Source organism: Oryzias latipes, chromosome 6, assembly GCF_053564925.1.
Source record: "Oryzias latipes strain Hd-rR chromosome 6, Olatipes_Hd-rR_3.1".
Lineage (NCBI taxonomy): Eukaryota > Metazoa > Chordata > Actinopteri > Beloniformes > Adrianichthyidae > Oryzias > Oryzias latipes.
Window position 1 is genome coordinate 11,814,104 of NC_136242.1, and position 17,284 is coordinate 11,831,387.

The 17,284-nt window shown below is 48.8% G+C and overlaps 1 long non-coding RNA gene across 1 annotated transcript; it reads left to right on the plus strand.

Annotated features, from left to right (window-relative positions):
* The first annotated feature begins 2,135 nt into the window (after positions 1-2,135).
* LOC144992429 (uncharacterized) lies at positions 2,136-2,443 on the plus strand. The gene is made up of 2 exons (XR_013656362.1): positions 2,136-2,271; positions 2,335-2,443. It is a non-coding gene; the product is annotated as an uncharacterized LOC144992429 (long non-coding RNA).
* The last annotated feature ends 14,841 nt before the right edge of the window (positions 2,444-17,284 follow it).

Here is a 17,284-nt window from a genome sequence, read left to right on the forward strand (position 1 = left end):
TGTACCCGAGGAAAGGGATGCTGGTAGTGTGGAACTGGCATTTTTCGGCCTTTACGAACAACTGGTTTTTGGCTAACCTCTGAAGGACAAGGCGCACATGGTTCTGGTGGTTCTTGGGATCTTTGGAGTAGATCAAAATGTCGTCTAGATACACGAATACAAACTGATTTAGAAAATCTCTGAGGACGTCGTTGACCAAGCGTTCAAAAGTGGCAGGAGCGTTGGTTAGCCCAAACGGCATCACAAGATATTCGAAATGACCTAGCGGAGTATTAAATGCAGTTTTCCATTCGTCGCCTTCTTTCATATGCACGAGATGGTAGGCATTGCGAAGGTCGAGTTTAGAGAATATGCGTGCCTCCTGAATGGAATCAAAGACCGAGCTGATGAGTGGGAGAGAATATTTATCTTTAATAGTTATTTGGTTAAGTTCGCGGTAATCTATACAAGGTCTGAGTGATTTGTCTTTCTTCTCGACGAAGAAAAATCCGGCCCCGGCTGGGGAAGAGGAGGGACGAATGTGACTCTGAGCTAGGGCTTCCTGAATGTAAAGCTCCATAGCTTTCTTTTCGGGACCCGAAAGGTTAAACAATCTTCCCTTGGGCAGGGTGGCGCCCTCGAGAAGGTTGATGGCACAATCATAAGGTCTGTGCGGTGGTAAGGAAGAAGCCCTCGATTTACTGAACACGGGCTTTAAATCATGATAAAGGTCCGGAATATTGGAAAGGTCAATAATTTCGGGTTCACTGCTCGAGGGCGTGGAAATGGAGGATAAGGCCGATTGGAGACAGTGACCCATGCAAAAATCACTCCACCCCCTGATAGTAAAACGGCACCAATCGAGGTGAGGATTATGGAGTTTAAGCCACGCGAATCCCAATACGACAGGAGTCTGGGGTGTGCGAGTGACAAAGAACTGAATGAACTCGCGGTGATTCCCCGAGGTAATAAGCATAACCGGCTTGGTGCGATGGGAAATAATGGACAGATGCTGTCCCCCCAACCCAGCAGCATGGACCGGAGAGGGGAGTTGTTCAGTGGGTAATGCTAAGCGCTCAACGATACTCTGATCTATTAAATTCTGTTCTGCGCCTGAATCGACCAGCGCCTGAAAGTCAAGAATTCGGGATTCGTGGCATAACTTGACCGGAACAAACAAGAAATTATTATGAGTGGGACAATCCCCCCGCGACCGGTCTCTTAACGGGGGGTTCTGGAGTTTAAACGGCGGGAGCATTGATTAATCTGATGGTCTAATTCTCCACAATAGAAACACGCACCTTCGTTGCGACGTCTAAGCCGCTCCTCGGCGGTGATTTTTGAATGCCCGATCTGCATAGGCTCTTCTGGGATGGTGCGAGGAGTATCAGACCGTAGAGTGGTGTTACAGTCCATGGGAGTGACGAGGGGGGTTAGCGTAGTAGTCTTCCTGGTCACATGACTCCGACTCCCGTTACGTTCCTGTAGCCTGATGTCGGAGCGTAAGGCGGCAGCCGCTAGTTCCTCGAAAGTGTTAGCCTCCGGCTGGGTACATAGATGATCTTTGATAGCTTCGTTGAGGGACTGGTAAAAGACCCCACGGAGAGCTGGATCCGACCATCCAGCCTCCACAGCCAGGATGCGGAAGTCTATGATATGCTCACTAACGGAGCGGTTTCGTTGTCGGAGTGAAAGGAGCTTGCGTGCTGCTTCGTCTTGCTTACGGGGCTGATCGAACACCAACTTAAATTCAATAATGAATCGTTCAAAAGGTAAGTATGATATAGGATTGGCGGCTAAGAAAGCCTGAGCCCATTGTAGCGCTTTACTGCGAAGAGAGTTGATGACTAGCGTGATCTTACTGTGATCGGAGTAGTAGTATCGTGGAGCTTGTTGGAAGAGTAACTGGCACTGGAGGAGAAAGCCCCCGCATGCTTCCGTGTTGCCGTGGAAAGGTTCCGGTTGGAGACAGAAATTTTCAGGAGTCGTGACGGCGGCGGAAGAGGGGTTGTTGCCGGAAGTCGCGGCCGGAACTGTAGGAGCAGAAGCGGAGGCTTGACTGGTGATTTCTGTTAATGTTTGTGACATACCATCGAGGCGCCGAAAAAGTTCCTGTTGAGCCGATGCTATTTGGGATAGCGCGTCAGCTTGGCGTCCCAGGATGATTCCTTGTTGGCTCACGGCGTAGCGTAGACCATCTGAGTCAGCTGGGTCTGGGTTTTGGCCAGTTCGTTCTGTCATGGTTTTCAGGCGAGACAGACCCAGATGCTGGAACTCAGAATGATCAGTCGGGTAAGTAACTTGGTAAGTGAGTTTAATCACAGGAAAAGTTGAAGAGAGTAAATCCTTTGACAGGAGGGAATCCGGACGTGGCTCGTGGCGAGGCTGGAGGGAACACCGCGGCTGGAGGACTCCGAGCTCGGTTCAGGACGGCAGATGAGTGACGGCAGACTTCCACACAGGTGACCTTCGTTTGGGTAAATCCTGAGACAGAGAGGCAGAACATGAGAGCAAGGCAGGACAGAGACATGGGACTTGAGCAGGCTGACCAGGCGTAGTCACCGTTAGGAGTTAACGAACTGGCGTCGATGAATGGGTTGGATCTCCTTAAGAGTAGGCAGGTTGATGAGATGAAGTGGTCACAGCTGGAGTAAGTCAGGAGCAGAGCTGAGGGGGCGGGGCAGACCGAGGCACCGTGACAATTATAGGAATAAAAACCAAACACAGCCATCATAAAATTAGTCTTTATGCGGATGACATATTACTGTTTTTAAGGAATTTACATTCTGTAAATGAAACAGCAATGATCATAAATGAATTCTCCTCCATATCAGACTATTCCATTAATTGGAATAAGTCTGTTTTATTACCACTCAACAGGAATATGGAACAAAGACTCACAATTCCAGTTAAAACAGGAAATATCAAATATCTGGGTATCTACTTTTCCCCCAAACTATCAGAACTGGTGCAGCTAAACCACACCCCATTACTGAAAAGCATACAGGACGATCTAACACGCTGGACCAACCTGCCTTTGTCCTTTATGGGCAAGGTAGCCACGGTTAAAATGAAAATCTTACCCAAGGTTAATTATCTCTTCTCAATGATTCCCACACAACCGCCATTAAAATGGTTCAAAACATTAGACTCATCCATATCAAGCTTTCTATGGAACAACAAACCTGCAAGAATTAGTCTAAAAACTTTAAAATCTGCAAAAAACTGTGGAGGATTAGAATTACCTAACTTCCAAAAATACTTTCTTGCAAATAGATTACAATACATCTTAAAATGGTTAAAAAATAATCCAGAAACCAACTCATGGTTAGACTTGGAACAGGCGTTATGTGGAAAGATCAACCTGTCACAGCTACCATTTATTAGCCAAACAGTTAAAAAACAGGATTGTTTCAAAAGCATTAATATAAATGCCACCTTAACAGCCTGGTGGGAATTTCTCAAAATATCAAAATCATCAATTCAACCGTGCAAAATGACACCCATCTGGAACAACCCGGACATCCTTATTAACAAAAAAATGATTCACTTCCCAGCTTGGCAAGCAGGGGGCATAAAACAACTAGAGCACGTAATTATTGATAGAAGATTCATAACCCTCCAGGAACTTCAAGACAAACATGGAATAAATAACTTCTTGGAATATCAGCAACTTAAATCAAGTATTACTAAAAAGTATAAAATTAAAGACGACGATTTAAAGCTACCAGATGTAGTTACCACTCTGATTAATTTTTCAATGAATAGAACTCTCTCCAAAATATACAAACTTTTATGTAATTTAGATAACAATATTGCCCTTCCAACAAAAAAATGGGATGCAGATTTGAGCATCAGCACAGATGAAAGCTTCTGGTCAGAACTTTGTCTAAACACCTTTAAACTGACAAAAAGTCCAAATCTGCAGCTAATCCATCTCAAAACTCTTCACAGAATTTACTACACTGGACAGAGGATGTTCAAGATGGGTCTCAGTAACTCAGACATTTGCGAGCACTGTAGTAATAATCTACCCGACAGCTACATGCACGCACTGTGGTTCTGCACTCCTGTCCAGGCTCTCTGGCAGCAGGTATGTGCCGATTTATCAGTCTGGCTTAAGGTTTCAATCACTGCCTCACCGTCACTTTGTGTGCTTGGTGACATGAGTGCCATCGATATGGAAGAAGGATTAGCATCTATCATTTTCATAACTCTTTGTATTGCCAAAAAAACTATTTTAATAAATTGGAAAAACAAGAAAAATATAAACATAAGTCAACACAGAAATCTGCTGTTTGATCATATCAGCTTGGAAAAAATGTCAGCCCAAAGCTCAAGTAACTTTGAAAGAATTCAGTCTCTCTGGTCTCCTGTGGTTGACTCCATGACTTAGGGGGTGGGGGGCTTGGTCGTCGCTGCTCCTTGCCCTTCTGCCGTGGTTTGGGGTGGGGGTCGGGGCTTCCGGTGCCTGGCGGGGGCGGTGGGGGGCTCCGTTGGTCGGGGGTCGGGTCCGGTGCCTGGGTGGGGCGGGCTGGGGTGCTGCGTGGTCCTCTGGGCTTGGGTGTGGGGGTGCGTGGTGGGGGGGTGGGGTGGTGGTCTGGCTTGGCTTGGGGGGGTGGTCCCTTTGCCTGTGCTGGGGGGGGTTGGCGGGGGGCCCTGCTCGGGTGGGGGGGGCCCAGCGGCGCCGGATGGGCTGCCCATCTGCACCTGGGGCTGGGATCGGCCCTTCCCTGGCTCTGGGACGGGACGGGACAACCCTCTCGGGGCCCCCGGTCGCTCTGGGTGTCACCCGCTTCGGCTGCGGGGTCTGGGGTGGGGTGGGGTGGGGGGCTTGTCGGCCCTGTCCTGTGGGGGGGCGTTCTGGGGGGGAGGGGGGGCCCATTATTAGTACGGGTGGGGGGGGCTAGCGGGTCGGGGTCTCCGCTGAGGCAATCAGTGGTTGCCTCGGCCGGTTGGCCTCCTCGGTCCCGTCGAGGCCTGACCAGAGCTCTTCTAGGGCCGGCGTCTGGGGGTGGGGGCCTGGGCTTGCTCCGGGGGGGGGCGACGCTTTCTGGCTCCTCTCTCTCTGTGTGGGGTGGGTGGTGCCGGGCCTGGGGTGTCGGCGCCTCCGGGGGTGGGCCCCTGGGCTGGGTGGCCCTGGCCCCTTTGCTGGGGGTGGGCTGGGGGACGGCTGTTTGACCACCGGGGGACAGTCTACCAGCTGTCCCCAACTTACCCCCTTCCTTATATAACCTCATATTAGGGTGAGGGGGTGGGGGGTCTAGCCTGCGATGCGCCTTGGGGGGGGGGGCTACTTGGGAGTGGCCCCCCTCCTATGGTTGCCGTATGGAGTGGGCCCCCCCTCTTTCGGTTTTATTTGCACCTTAGACATGTAGGGTCCTTGGTAGGGGGGGTGCTTGGACATCACTGCAAGCAAGCAGCAGATGTCCTCCTGGCACCCTACCCGCCAATTTTAACCGCACCTTAGACATTTAGGGCCCCTTGGTGTGGAGGGTGAGGGGACATCACTGTGAGTAATCAGGAGATGTCCCCTTAGTGCCCTACTCGCCAATTTTAACTGCACCCCCCTTAGTACACACACCCCTCCCCCTTCAATATATACATTCAAACATAAACACACACACATGCACACAAACACCCTCTCAAACACCCATACACGCACACACATTTTACAAGGAAGGTGGGACCTGGGTCCATCTGTCCCCTACCCCTTCCCTGGTGGGGGTGCGGGCCCCTTGGCGATGGCGGTCGTGTCCCTTGGGTGCCGGCTCCCTGGGCCCGGCGGTGCTCTCTCCGCACGGTGGGGGGGTTCATATTACACCTGAGCCGGGGGTGTTCGTGTCCCTGGGGGGTGGGTCCTGGTCCTTGCCCCTGGGCGCTGGGCCCCGCCAAACTTCCAACATGGCTGAGCCTGGTCGGGCCATATTTATAACATCCCTTGTGGGCCGCCCTTTTTTCCCCGGGGTTCCCCCCTCCTGGGCGGGGGCGGCGGGCCCCTGCCTTGCTCCTACCTGGACCAACCGTGGGCCGGGTGGGTGGCTGCCTGGAGTGCGGAGCGGGTCTCCCTTGGGGGGTCCTGGCTCGTACCTGGGGTCGGGGCGGGGGGATGCCCGGAACTCCTGGGTGGTGGTGGGGTGCTCGTCTGGGGCTGTGGGCGTCCCTCTCCGGTGGGGCCCTGCGTTGGGCTCTTCCGGCGCGGCGGGGGGCTGCTTTCCTGGCTGGGCTGGGGCGGCGCTCTCTTTCCCTCTGCGCCTCCCTGCTCTCTGGCTCTGGGGGCCTCGCGGCGGTCCGGCTGGCCCTGGCCTGGGTGGCGGTCTTGGTCGCCCGGGGGGCGGTTGTTCCCTGCCTGTTCCCGTGTGGCGTTGGGGGAATTCCGGCTGCCGCTGCTGCTGCGGCGGGGGTATGGGTGTGGGGGTGGCTGGGCGCTCCTCCTCCTTCTTTTCACATTCCACCATCCATTTTAGAAGAACATAAACACTCACCTGAGCACAGGTGTTAGCTCACCTTTGCACTAATAGTTTGCATGATTGAATGAATGAAAGATTTCACACTAGTTGGTTTAAAGGCATAGGTATGCGTTCGTGAACACTATCTGTTTTGTGTGCATGTTGACATGTGGACATTTTTGCGGCTAGCAGGTGTGTTGATAATATTTGAGTGTGTGTGAACAGGCCCCGCCCTTTTTGTACTACATTTGAACCGTACCGTAACGATAAACAACCAGTAAACCTGTCTGCTCTATGCTGCTTCATGGTCTTACCCCCCTTCCCCTCCTATTATCACCCTCCTACCCCCCCCTCTCTCTAACGTCCCTCTCTCTTCTTCCCCTCTTTCCTTTTCCGTCCGGTCCAACACCAAAGATTTTCAAACATGATTGAAATTAATAAATTTTGGCCTCAATTACAAAAGGGGTTTATTCAGACATACCTTTGGTTTGTCTGAAGATGAATAACCCCTCTTGTTAAAATAAAATATGTCCAACACAAGAGGCCCTCAGCTCTCATCTGTTTGCCTAGCTGTTGGACAGGACAAGTTAAAAAAAAAAAAAAAGAAAAAAAGAATTATACACAAAACCAATACAATCATCAGTTATACATGCTCTTTTTTTAATTTTACTCCACCATTGTAGTGTGAATCACTGATACTACAATCGGCCACCAATAAATTAGACCAAAAAAAATAAATTATACATATATGAGTATAAAGCTGCAAGATTATGTAATTTTTTTAAAAGAATCAAGTCATAAAACTGTAAAAGTTAAAATTGTATTAGAAATAAGGTCGTACACGAATTAGAAAAATATCGAGATTTTACGAGAATACATTTTTTATTCATCACAATTTTACAAATTCATAAAATTCCCGCTTATCATAATTTTACAAATAAAGGGTCTTGCCTTTTCAAAAATAAAGTTTCATGAAAATAAAGTTGTTCCTTCAGAAAAAAAGTCATAGACATAGAAGCTAAATGAAACATTTTATTTTTGAAAAAGTATCACTTTTTCTTTTGAAACCACAACTTTTTGAAGCAAAAAGTTATGAATTTATTGATTTTTTTTTCATAACTGTCCCACTTTATTCTTGTAAAATTTTGATTTTTGACCCTGACTAGTATTAGAGTACATGTTGATTTTCCAGTAATCCATTGTGTGGTTTATTCAATCAGCAAAGAAATCACAGCCTTGAAGGTCAACTGATCAAAATGTTCTTTTATGCACAAACTTGAATAAAATTATGAATTTAAATGGTAATCCAGTGATAATGTCTCACAGAGGACTAGTATCAATTATGACCACAAGTTGGTGGAGCAGCACATGTATGTTGGGCCAATGGCTAACCCACCTAATTCTACTGAGTGATGCTGTTTTTGAGATGTGGTTACCAAGCTGGCCCAAGAAAAGAAGGACACTGGGCTCAGCATAAATAACTTTTTAGGATGCTCAAGTGATTAATCAAAGGAGAGTTGCCAAAATTTTAAAGGGAATCAACAGAGAAACCACAGAGGTAGGATGAGTGAGATAGTGGGTTAAACACAGTCTTTAGATCACAGGACAAATTCTTTTGATTTTCTTTAACTCATGGTGTCTCTTCTGCTGTTCTCCCTCGAGGATCAGATAAGCCCACAGTGTATTAGCAAACTGGATCCTGGAGTCTTCCAGGAGGTTATGCTGGAAACCAGAAGAGCTGAAGGTGGTGGTGTTGGGACTGTCTGCCTGTTGGGAATAAACGTCGTACTTAGTGCTTCTTCACATATTTCTTTCTGTGCGTCGATATTCACTTGACAGAATCTAAATAAGAATCACAAATCAAGCTAGCAAAGAATCCAAGGTTTGTAATCAGTAAATAACTTCAAAAATAATAACAATAAAAAAAGGTTGGACTCACCCATTTTGTTGACAGTCAAAAGATGGTCAGTAAAAAGGAATTTGGACATGCTTTGTAGGTCAATTTGTCACTCTAAATGGTCTACATCGGTAGCTGTTTGGTCCGGGCATGTATGGGCAACCTTGCCGTAATCCCAAATTACTGGGATTGGCTCCTGCAAACCCATAACCCCAAATGAGATAAAGCAGGTTTAGAAATAGGATGGAAGGATAGACAGAAGATGGGTATTGTGAGGTAAACAAACCTGCAGAACTTAGAAGTAAAGCTGGAGAGTAAATATTAGGACAGACGGGTGCATTTGATGAACTGATTAGAGTGGAAGGCAGTCAAAACAGGAAATGGGTGAAACAACAAGATTGCTGGCCCTGCCAATTTCAGTCAACTGGGTTGAGATCCTTTATACTTAGCAAAACACTTTATGATTTATGTACTGGATTGAAAACAAACATTATTTCGAGGAACGCATGCATAAATCATATAATAATCACCTTTTATTCTACGATGAGTACATCCTGCAGTCTTGATTCAGATATTTCAATCATTTGCAGTGCATTGGGTTCTGGGGTGTTTGGGAGCCTGGGTCTCACCTACTTCCCCCTTGCTTACCTATATGTGTTGTAGAAGTGTTCGCTTCGACTTGTCGCCTGCAGCGTACCCTTAGAAAACAGTGTGCATGAACACGTTTGCTCTACAGGCTCATTTTTTGCTGACCACCTGCATGCCCTGTACTGATTTGACCACTTTTCGCCCGCAGACAGCCCACATCCACACCTCAGGGCTGTTGTGACTAGGCGTAACACAGCACTGAACCAATGTTCAGTGAACAGTAAAAGCCCATGGTCACATCATTTATTTCCCAGGAGTTAAAAGGTGTGCTGAAACAGGAAAAGGTTTGCTAAAGAAATACTGGTTCAGCTACTTTTTCATAGGACCAATTGTATCTTGTGTATCTTCAACTATCTGCTGTTCATTACAGAGATGATAAGACCTCCCATGAACGCCGTCTTGTTGTCCTGATTGATTAGGCATGTCAGGCAGATAAATTGTATGAATGTCCCATTTCCAAATCACTGAGATTAAAAGATTCACTTTCAGCAGTGAGCATGGCTCTCGGGCTGCAGCTCTGACATCCTACTACCATGACTTTGCCAAAGACCCTTGTTGGGATTGTGTTTGACAAAACCTTGTATTTCTATATGTTTGTCTGCTTATGACATGGCAAGCGAGATTTTGAGCGTCCAAATGAAAGAGGTTCCCCTGTCATAGATAGATTGGAAGACAAAAGACGAAGGAGGAACGATGATGAATGGCATTCCTCTCTGCTGAGTGTCGCGTTGAACAAATGAATTCAAAGGGCACTCCTTATCATTTCAATGAGCCTTCCCCATGCTATGTTTCGGCATAAATCATGTTAACCTTCTCATTTTCAAGTTCATTCATTTTTAAGTTGCTCTTCCTCCCATCTCCCTGACTGGGCCTGGCGGATGCATCAAATGGATCTGATTGCAGAGAATCCATTAAAGCTCAGACTGCAGAATCCTGTGTCACTTTCCCTAGAAATGCCAGCTTCAATCTCTGTCATAAGTCAAAGTTGTCATGTCAGTCTCCCGCTCAGCATGTAAATGACCCTAACGGGTCCGGGTGAATTGGTAGCTGCGGGTGAGAAGAGAAAAAGACCTGTGATACAACCCAACTGTAAAAGAAATGATTGATCCCTGCCATGACAGGAACTTACATCTTGTCATTATGACGCTTCCAGCAAACTCAAACTATTTAGTGAAGGACAATTATTGGAAAATTTTTATATTTTGTACCTTCAGGTAAAAACACAATCCAAAAATTTTGAAGATGTGTAAGTTGTTGAAATTGGAAAAATAATGCAAAAATTAAATATTATTTGCAAAACACATTTGTGAAAATAGCTTTAAAAAAAGGAAAAGACGATTTTCTTCCTCAATAGACATTGTGCTAGGTTCCTTTCAATGTCTTGTTTTACAGGAAAATAAAGTAGTTTTAAATATTTTCAAAAATAAAATAAAAAATCGCCCTAAAGCTTTCAAAGCCACACCTTACTGGCAACATGTTCAGGGTGTATCTCCCCTCCACCCAACAGTTGCTGGGTCGGCTTCAGCAACCCAATGACCCCAAAATAGGTTCACCGGTTCTGAAGATAGAATAGTATAGTGTAAGTATAGTAGAGTAGAGTAGAGTAGAGTATAGTATAGCATAGTCAGTCTCCCGCTCTCCAACGCATCGTGAGGGTGGCTGAGAGGATCATCCCCCCTCCCCTCCCTCCAGGACACCTACAGCACCCGTCTCACCCGCAAAGCCCTCTGCATTAGGGGTGTGAGAAAAAATCGATTTGGCAATATATCGCAATACGTCATTTGGCAATACTTGTATTGATTCAAAATGCTGCCAGATCGATATTTATTTAATTATTTCTGAGCGTCCTTCAGCGTCTGACTCTTGTTGTCCACTTCACCCTCCGACCGCTGGTTGGCAGCAGAGAACACGGAGCCTCTAAGAGCAGCTCTACTCTGCACAACAGGAAGACTGCAGCCAGAGGCAGCTTGTTCTGTTGTTATGAGACATGAACTACTTAGTTTTTACTTGGAATGGATACCAAACAAAAACTCTGAGCCATGTTGCTGTCAGTAAGATATGAAAACGTGGATTTCTGTGCTTTTTAGCGGCTCAGATAAATAAGATAGACAATGAAGCACGGCAGCAGCTATTAGGCTAATGCGCTTAGCATCTGCTAACATGCTAGCAAAGTGGGCTAAAGTCCTGCAGAACCTCAAAGCAATGGATTCTAGTTTAGGGACCTGATGGATCAGAGGGATGTGTACAACGCTCTGAAAAAGGCTGACATTGTGGGGATCAGCTTTACCAGTTTACTTCCGTGTGTGAGAAGCGTGGCTGCAAAGGTGCAACAGCGCAGAAATGTACACAAAGCCCCTTTTTTTTGTCACATTAAAGCAACTTTCCTTCGTTCTGTCATGCTGCCTCATCATCACACTTTATTGTTTCTGGAAAGAATCCGTGTGCCCCCCCCTTATTTTTAAAGCACCATTCAGGCTCCTGAACTGTTCAAAAGCAATAGAGAAGCTACATTAATGCTGAAAATAAACAACATTTTATTTCCCCAATAGAAACTTATTGATTGAGACTCTGTCAAGGAAAGCCTCCTGCTGCTCAGCTGCACTCCTCCTGGAGGCCCCTCCTCCCCTCCCTGCTCTCAGGTGTTCACAGCTGGTTCTCATATGCTCCTGATTTGTGCCCTTCTTAAGTTGCTCTGAACCCTCTGTCATTGTCGCAGCGTTGTGGTTTGCTGGCTTCTCTAGCTTTGCTCTTGGCATTAAAAGCCCTTTCGAGTTATTTAGTTGTGTGTCTTTCCTGCACCTGGGTTCCTCCTTGGTTCCTCGTCACATTACGCTGCGACCATGTCCAACCCAGCAGGAGATTCGTCTCGACGAGACTTACCTGGATCCACCGCCGTTGGTGGCTCCGTCACGGGTACGGAGCGGGCAGACCTGGCTCAGGAGATGCGGGGCTTCATGTCGGGTATGCAGCAGCTTCACGAACGCCTCTCCAACCTGGAGCATGCTTCCTCGCCTTCTCCTCGGCAGACCAGACTGGGTCACCCTGAACCGTTTGATGGGACTGCTGCAGACTGCCGGGCGTTTCTCACTTCCTGCTGTTACGAGAAACCAAGGGGGTTAACCCAGATGCAGGAAGAACCAGGAGACTAATGAACTCTGAAGGCTATTTAATGCCAAAGCTTAAACCAAACAGAGAACATCCAAACAAGACCCTGCGACAAACATATGCAGGGACAGAGACCTTAAAAAGGAACCAAATCAAAGTAAAATGAGAACCAGCTGTGGGGAGAAGCAACAGACAGAGAAGAAGAGCGACCTCCAGAGGGAGTACGGCTGAGCAGCAGGAGGGTGAACGTATCACCTGCAGGCTGCAGTTTGACTTTAATCCTGATGATTTCCCCTCTGAGCAGAGCAAGGTGGCGTTTGCTCTGAGCTACCTAACCGGAAGAGCCAAACGATGGGGACTGGCGGAGTGGGAGCGCGGATCAGAGCTGTGTCGCTCCTTTCGGGTCTTCTCCGCTCGGCTTCTCACGGTATACGATCCCACCACGCCTCATCGTGCTGCTGCGTCTGAGCTTCTTCGCCTTCAGCAGGGATCCCGCTGTGTCTCGGACTACGCGGTGGAGTTCCGGACCTTGGCTGCCAGCACCCGCTGGCCAGATGAAGCACTGCTCGACGTCTTCCTGCGGGGTCTGTCCGACGCTCTAAAAGACGAGCTGGCAGCGAGAGAACTTCCAGACGACCTCGAGGAGCTAATCGACCTGGCGGTTCGTATCGACCGGAGGATGAGGGAACGAGGTAACGAGCAACGCAGCCTTCCAGGTTACCGCCCACCGCGCCCCGCGGAGGTTCCTCCGCCTCCTTCCAACTCCCCTCCGGAGCCCATGCAGCTCGGAGCTGGCCGTCTCTCTCCAGCTGAACGGCAGCGCCGCATGCGGGAGGGACTTTGCCTTTATTGTGGACGTTCGGGACACGTTGTGCGCAACTGTCCGGGAAACGCCTGGGCTCCCCAGCAGTGAGGAAACTGGTGAGCTGCAACCATTCTTTTTCCTCTCCTTCTCGTCCCTCCACCAAGGTTTTGGTGGCTTATGCTGGAGCCCAGGTGGAATTTGACACTCTTATCGACTCGGGTCTGATGGGGATCTGATCTCCCAGGAGGTGGTGGATAGACTGAAAATCCCCACCGAACCTCTGTCTCCAGCATTAGACATTCATGCCATTAATAGGTCCCTCTTACACAAGGTATCTGTTCGTACTGTTAATATTTCTGTGTCAATCTCTGGAAACCACTCTGAGACCATGTCATTTTATGTTGTTGAATCCCTTAAACCTCCTGTTATTTTAGGGTTTCCCTGGTTGAGCAGACACAAACCTCACATCGACTGGGCTTCGGGGCGGTTTTTGTCTTGGAGTCCCTTTTGTTTGCTTAATTGCCTCTCCTCTGCCTCAGTTCGTAAAGCTGTTGAAGTTCAACAGTCTCCAGACCCTCCAGATCTCTGTAAGGTTCCGTCTGTTTATCACGATTTAAGTTCTGTGTTTTGTAAGGTACGGGCCAAATCTCTACCCCCCCATCGCCCTTATGACTGTGACATCAATCTTCTGCCGGGGACCCAACCCCCTAAGGGGCATATATACCCCCTATCACCGCCTGAACGAGAGGCTATGGACTCGTACCTGCGGGAGAGTTTACAGGCGGGGCTCATTCGACCTTCTTCCTCGCCTGCTGGGGCGGGTTTTTTCTTTGTGGGGAAGCGAGACGGGGTCTGCGACCCTGTATTGACTACAGGGGTTTGAATAAGATCACCGTACGTAACACCTACCCCTTACCCCTGCTGCACACTGCATTTGACCTGCTGAGTTGGGCACGTATGTTTTCTAGGTTGGACCTCAGAACGCATATCACCTGGTCCGGGTGAGAGAGGGTGATGAGTGGAAGACGGCGTTTAACACTCCTAGTGGACACTTTGAATATTTAGTTATGCCTTTTGGACTTACTAATGCTCCTGCAGTATTTCAATCTTTGATCAATGATGTTTTGAAGGACATGTTGAACAAATTTGTGTTCGTTTATCTGGATGATATTTTGGTTTTTTCACCTGACCTAGATTCTCATGTGCAGCACGTCAGAGCCGTCCTCCAGCGCCTCCTAGAGAACCACCTCTACTGCAAGGCCGAAAAATGCGAATTCCACACTACGCGGACTCGGTTCTTGGGGTATGTGGTCTCTCCTGGGCAGGTCCAGATGGACGACTCTAAGGTTCAGGCCGTCCTGGAGTGGCCGGTTCCCTCTGGTAAGAAGCAACTTCAGCGCTTCTTGGGGTTCGCCAATTTTTACAGGCGTTTTATCAGAGGTTTCAGTGGCGTTGCTGCACCCCTTCATAGGATTACGTCTGATAAGGTGCGTTTTGTTTGGAACGAAGAAGCTGAGAGGGCTTTTAGTGAACTGAAGAGACGCTTCTCTACGGCCCCTATACTGACTCAGCCTGATCCCTCCAAGCAATTCATTGTGGAGGTGGATGCTTCTGAGTCTGGTGTGGGGGCTGTGTTGTCACAGAGAGCGTCCGATAACAAAGTTCATCCCTGCGCGTATTTCTCCCGCAAGCTCACTCCTGCGGAGAGAAACTACGATATAGGGAACAGAGAACTTCTAGCTGTGAAAGTGGCCCTGGAGGAGTGGCGCCACTGGCTGGAGGGGGCTGAGCAGCCGTTTCTAGTTTGGACTGACCACAAAAATTTTGAGTACATCCGGTCTGCCAAGCGCCTCACTCCCCGCCAGGCTAGGTGGACTCTGTTCTTCAACAGGTTTGATTTCACCCTCTCCTATCGACCGGGAAGTAAGAATACCAAACCGGACGCACTCTCCCGTCAGTACCAACTGGAGGAGGAGGAGAGACCTGCTGAAGACACGCCTGTGCTCCCATCCCGCATGGTGCTCGGAGCCACCCGCTGGTCTCTGGAGCGACAGGTACAGGCTTCCCTTCCAGATCCTGCCACTATCCCCGCCGGCTGCCCGGAAGGCCGACTCTTTGTGCCATCGTCTCTTCGAACCATGGTATTGAAGTGGGGGCACTGTTCCAGACTGGCCTGTCATCCAGGGGTTACAAGGACTGGTTTCCTCATTGCCCAGCGGTTCTGGTGGCCCTCGATGTCTTCTGACATACGTGCTTTTGTGTCAGCCTGTCGTGTTTGTGCTAGTGTCAAGACCCCCAGGACTCCCCCTGCCGGTCTACTCCACCCTCTACCTGTGCCGTCTAGACCTTGGTCCCATGTTGCTATGGACTTCATCACCGGATTACCAGTTTCTCGAGGTAAAGCGGTTATCCTCACTATAATTGACCGTTTTTCTAAGTTAGCCCATGCCATACCCCTACAGAGACTTCCTTCAGCCAAAGAACTAGCCACCCTGGTTTCACAGCACTTGTTTCGCCTTCATGGCCTTCCTCTGAGCATCACGTCGGACCGGGGCCCACAATTCATTGCAGCCTTCTGGAAGGAGTTTTGCAACCTCCTCGGGATCAAGGTCAGTCTGAGTTCTGGTTTCCATCCTCAGACTAACGGCCAGGTAGAGAGGTATAATCAGGATCTGGAGACATCGCTGCGAGCCATGTGTGGAAAGAACCCCAAGACCTGGTCTTCGCAGCTCCCATGGATTGAGTACGCCCATAACTCCCTGGTCAACTCTACTGGGTACTCTCCCTTTCAGGCGGCCTATGGCTTTCAGCCTCCCTTGTTCCCACACCAGGAGCAATTGGCGACCTCCTCGGGGCCAGCGGCGTTTGTGAGACGATGTCGTCGCACCTGGAGCAGGTTCCGGCTGGAGCTCCTACGGAACCAGGAACGTCTCGCTATGGTGGCTAACCGGCGACGGTCTTTTGCTCCAGACTACAGGGTGGGAGACAAGGTGTGGCTGTCCACGTCGGATATCCCGCTGAAGGGTGGTTCCAGGAAGATGCAGCCCAGATTCATCGCTCCTTTTACCATCTCTCGTATCATCAACCCTGTGGCCGTGAGACTGGACCTGCCTCGCTCCATGAAGGTGCATCCGGTGTTCCACGTTAGTAAGCTAAAACCTGTTCGGGACTCTCCCCTGCAGCCAGATCCTACTCCCCCTCCTGCTCCACGGATGGTAGGCGGTGGTCCGGTCTACACTGTCCAGGAGATCCTCGCCTCCAGGAGGGTAGGACGTGGCATCCAGTATCTGATCGACTGGAGGGGCTACGGTCCGGCAGATCGCCAGTGGGTGCCTGCACGCCACATCTGCAACCCCACGATGATCGCTCGCTTCCATTGCCTCCATCCAGATCAGCCTCGTCGGGGTCCGTCTGGTAGCCGGACTTAGGGACGGGGGTTCTGTCAAGGAAAGCCTCCTGCTGCTCAGCTGCACTCCTCCTGGAGGCCCCTCCTCCCCTCCCTGCTCTCAGGTGTTCACAGCTGGTTCTCATATGCTCCTGATTTGTGCCCTTCTTAAGTTGCTCTGAACCCTCTGTCATTGTCGCAGCGTTGTGGTTTGCTGGCTTCTCTAGCTTTGCTCTTGGCATTAAAAGCCCTTTCGAGTTATTTAGTTGTGTGTCTTTCCTGCACCTGGGTTCCTCCTTGGTTCCTCGTCACAGACTCATTCATTCTTTGTTTTTTCTTTCACTTAAAATTATATATATATATATATTTTAAATCAGACAATGTTGACTGTTCCCTTTCTATATTTTAACTTACCAAAGTAAAAGCACTATGAATTTGCTTTGGTAAATCCAACTTATATATGAGATACAATTGCAGTGCTTAACATTATGATCAATAAACCGAATTTGACCATTTTATTACAGTGGAAGACATTAAAATTCAGGTTGAGTTTTTTCAAAGTCATTTAAAAAAACAGAAAACATGTTTCGGTAAAATATCGGGATACGTATAGTATCGCAGGGTGCGTATCGGGATACGTATCGTATCGCCAGACTCTTGCCAATACACACCCCTACTCTGCATTGCCGATGACCCAACCCATCCGTCCCACAGCTCCTTCAGTCTGTTCCCATCCGGGAAGAGACTACGTAGTGTTCAGGCCAGGACCAGCAGACTCAAAGAGAGTTTTCTCCACCAGGCTGTCAGGAAGCTGAAGTCTCTCCCGGCCCTGCCCCCCCCCCCCCCCCCCCCTCTTGTTGCCCGGTTGCCCCCCTGCATTGCTTAACTCTGACACGCACACGCCATTCTACGTCATCAGCAATGAACTGCACCTTCCACCAGTTCACTGATGGTGTAAAAAATTAAGATCTATACGACAGTCACTTTATTTTTTTCCTCATTCTTACAGTCACTTT